General features: G+C 46.7%; 1 non-coding gene across 1 annotated transcript; it reads left to right on the top strand.

Annotated features, from left to right (window-relative positions):
* Positions 1 to 223: 223 nt before the first annotated feature.
* Positions 224 to 338, top strand: LOC115031371 (small nucleolar RNA SNORA36 family). The gene has a single exon (XR_003837012.1). It is a non-coding gene; the product is annotated as a small nucleolar RNA SNORA36 family (small nucleolar RNA).
* The last annotated feature ends 3,890 nt before the right edge of the window (positions 339 to 4,228 follow it).

Raw genomic sequence — 4,228 nt, 5'->3', positions numbered from 1 at the left:
ACTCTACACCTGCATGGTGTCTGTCCTTATGTCTCAGGCTGCTCCTTTCTGGTCCCCTTTCTGGTTCCTCCTGCCCATCCTTTAGATGGTCTTTACCTTTGTCCTTTTTTCCCCCATGAATCATTTTAACTCATTTCTTTAGTGATGCTTTTCACAGCCAAGTTTCTAGACCAGAAAATGTTGTCTGGACCTCAGATTCAAAAATTGCAGTTCCTCACCAAAGTGCTGAGTGCAGTTCCGGGCTGCTTCCATGTTCTGTTAATTAAACATTGAAATTGGCTGAGAGAAACGATTAAATGGAAAATGTTATTCTGCTCATATATTGATAGCTCACATACATACCTACATACACACATGCATGCATACATGCATACCTACATATATACATGCATTCATACATACATGTATGCATACATACATGCATGTGTACATACCTACCTACATATATATATATACATGCATGCATATATACATGCATACATACATACATATGTACACTCAGAAGCCCATTAGCAGCTATGCCACATTGAGACGGTGAATGAAAGACACCCAGAGGCCTGCCAGCTTATTTGGCCTGTCCCACTGTGGGAACCACTAAAATGTGCAAGTGTGTGGAAAGACAAGAGAGAAAGAGACATAGAACAGTTTGAGTACTTTGTAGAGAGGCAGAGCTGAAGATGCAAGGGTAGAGAGGAGTGGCTTATTGTGCGTGGTCTGCCCTGCCATCTGAGGCTATGGTGGAGTCCCAGCCCATGCTTCCTCTGAGGACCATGTCTGTGTCCCTAGTCATATGCAGCAGCAGGGGTTAGTGTCGATGTCCCTGGCTCATACTACCTCTTAAAACCATGCAGATGTCTGTGGCCTGGGCTGCTTTCTGGGACTATGTTGATATCCATGAAGGGCTGTGCAGAGCTGGTCCCACCCCTCAGTGGCTGAGGCACTATGGAGTGCTGGCCCCACCTCTCTGGGCAGTAGAGATGGCCCTGGTGGTGGGAGAACAGATGAGCCAGCCCGGAGGGCATGAACTCAGTAGAGCTGGTCTGGGCACATATCTGCTATGAGGTGAGGTGTGGGCTCAGAGAGATGCCCCTGCACCCCAACCTTCCTAGCCACCTGCCCCTTTCAGGAGAACTGGCCGCCTGGGTCATGAGGGTCACAAGGTGAGTTGGGAAGCTGGCCTCACCCTTCACCAGCTGCAAGACTTGGGAGAGTGGGTCCTGCAACTTACCTTGGTGGCACAGTAGCACTGGCTCTGATGGCTGGGGGCACAGGTGAGCCGTCTAGAGGGTATGAGAGATGGAGAGCTGTCTCCACCCCTTGCCAGCTGTGGCACTGGATGGGCTAGCCTGGGCAGTGATAGAGAATGTGCCCTGGTGGTATGGGTGTGGAAGAGCTGGCAAGCTGACCAACTCAGTTACCACCCAGGCCCAGATCCAGGGCTCTGAGTTGGCCCACCCAACATCTACTTCATCTATGAACTACTGGAGCATGTGAAAGGACCAGTTCTGCAGACCCAAAGCTGTAGGATCTCCATGACACAGGGCAACCACAGAATATTGGAGAGCAGTTCTGATGAGAATTCAGTATTGATAGTGTAGCAAAAGCCAGAGGCCTCAAACCAGACCAATGACTCATTGCAATGAGCATTAGCAAGTAAAGATGTGTGGACAAGAGCATACTGTGGGATATACTGTGACATACTACCTTGGAACAAGGCAAGATATTTTGTATGTTTTGTTTTGTATTATTTATCTTTTGTTGTTGTTGTTGTTGTTGTTTTGGGGGAGGTTGGAAGAGCAGAGTCTGGTTATGAAGGGACTGGAAGGTTTGGGGTATGAAGAATCAATAAAAAGTTTTGTAAAATGCAGTTCTTACTGGATTTTTAAAAATTCATTTCTTACTGGAATGACACCTCTGTGCGACATGCAGACACTTTCACAATCAACAAGCAACCGCCTAACATCTTCTGTTGATTCCCATTCTTCTAAGAAAGATCGGCTCTTCATTCGGGAGATAATCCACGATTCAGCACACTGAGCCATTGTCCTTGGGAATTTATCTAGAAAAGAAGCTATAAAATCCCTAGATGACGTGGATCCAAACTCAGTAAGGAATTAACTAATACCAGAACCAATGTGGTGGGGGTTCCTTTCCTGATAACATCTGCCAGACCCTTTTCTAAAAGGTAATATTGAACCCAGTTATTGTGTGTGTGTGTGTGTGGTGTACAGTGTGTTCACATGTGTATGGGCAGGCTCATGCCTATTAGAGAACATGGAAGACAGAGGAGGCTGTTGAGTGTTTTGCTATATTACTTCTTATTGCTTTCAGATAGAGACTCTCACTGAACCCAGGACTTACCATTTCAGTTAGACAGGCTGTATAGGAAGCCCCAAGGGATCCCCTAGTCATTGTGTGTTACAGTGTTGCAAGCATGTAAATTTCCTGTGGGTGCTAGGATTGGAACTTACACCCTCCCTTGGGTTTGCATAGCAAATGCTCTTACTCACCTTGCCATCTTCCCTGCTCCCTTTCTATCTTCTGTAAAATTTATAATCTAGCTCTTGCCCCTCCCCAGTTCTCCTCCCACAGTTCCTCATCCCATTCCTCCTCCCCCCTGTCTCTGGGAAGATGCTCCTTTCCCACCAGGTCTCCGCCCTCCCTGGGACCTCAAGTCTCTGGAGGATTAGGTGCATCTTCTCCCACTGAGGCCAGAACAGGCAGTCCTCTGCTATATATGTGCCAGGGGCCTTGGACCAGCTAGTGTCTGCTGTCTGATTGGTGGCTCAGTATCTGGGAGCTCCCAGAGGTTAGTTGAGACTGCTGGTCTTCCTATGGGCTCATCTTCCTCTTCAGCTTCTTCCATCCTTCCCCTAATTCAACCACAGCGTCTCTAACTTCAGTCTAATGGTTGGGTATAAGTATCTGTGTCTGCCTCCATCAGCTGCTGTTTGGGCTGCTCAGAGGACAGCTATGCTCGGCTCCTGTCTGTAAACACATTGTCGCACCAGTCATAGTGTCAGGCCTTAGTGCTTCCCTGTCAGATGGATCCCAAGAGACTGCCTTTCCCTCAGTCTCTTCTCCATTTTTGTCCCTGAAGTTCTTGTAGACAGGAACAGTTCTGGGCCAGAAATTTTGACTGTAGGTTGGTAACCCCATTCGTCCATTTGTGGCCCTATCTACTGGAAGTGGATTCTTTGAGTTCCCTCTACCCACTGTTGGTCATTTCATCTAAGGTCACTCCTTATTGAGTCCCGAGAGTCTCTTACTTCCCAGGTCTTTGGTACTCACTAGAGGGTTCCCTTACCTTCCAACCCCCAAGGGTGTATATTTCCATTCATTCTGGTGGCCCTCTGTTCTTCTTTCCTGTCCCCCCATACCCTATCCTGTTCCCCCTCTCACCTCCCAGTTCCCTTTCCCACACAGGTCCCTCCCTCTCTCTGCCTCCAGTGATTACTTTCTTCCTCCTTCCAAGTGGGATTGAAGCATCCTCCCTTGGGCCTTTTTGTTTCCTATATGGTTGTATCCTAGGTATTGTGTACTTTTTAGCTAATATCCACTTATTAGTGAGTACTTACCATGGGTCTGAGTTACCTTACTCAGGATGATATTTTCTAGTTCTATCCATTTGCCTGCAAATTTCATGATGTCCTCATTCTTAATAGCTGCATAGTATTCCATTGTGTAAATGAACCGCATTTTCTATATCCATTCTTCCATTGTGGAACATCTGGGTTGTTTCCAGTTTCTGGAACAAATAAGGCTGCTATGAGCATAGTGGAGCATATGTCCCTGTGGTCTGGTGGGGGCACCTTTTGGGTATATGACCAAGAGTGGTATAGCTGGGTCTTCAGGTAGAACTATTTCTAATTTCCTGAGGAGCTGGCAGATTTATTTCCAGAGCAGTTGTATCAATTTGCAACCCCACCAGCAATGGAGGAGTGAGTGTTCCTCTTTCTCCACATCCTTGCCAGCATCTGCTGTCACCTGAGTTTTTGATCTTAGCCATTCTGTTTGATGTAAGGTGGAATCTCAGGGTCGTTTTGTTTTGCATTTCCCTGGTGACTAAGGACTTTTAACATTAATTTAAGTGCTTCTTAGCCATTCGAGATTTCTCTGTTGTGGACTCTGTGGTTAGCTCTGTACCCACCCCATTTTTAATTGGGTCCTTTGGTTTTCTGGAGGTGAGCTTCTTGAGTTGTTTATGTATTTCAGAGATTAGCCCTCT

The sequence above is a fragment of the Mus caroli genome, unplaced genomic scaffold, assembly GCF_978045245.1.
Source record: "Mus caroli unplaced genomic scaffold, Mus_caroli_1 scaffold_7, whole genome shotgun sequence".
Classification (NCBI taxonomy): Eukaryota; Metazoa; Chordata; class Mammalia; order Rodentia; family Muridae; genus Mus; species Mus caroli.
Note: the sequence above shows the minus strand (reverse complement) of the source record. Positions and strands in the feature narration are given on the sequence as shown.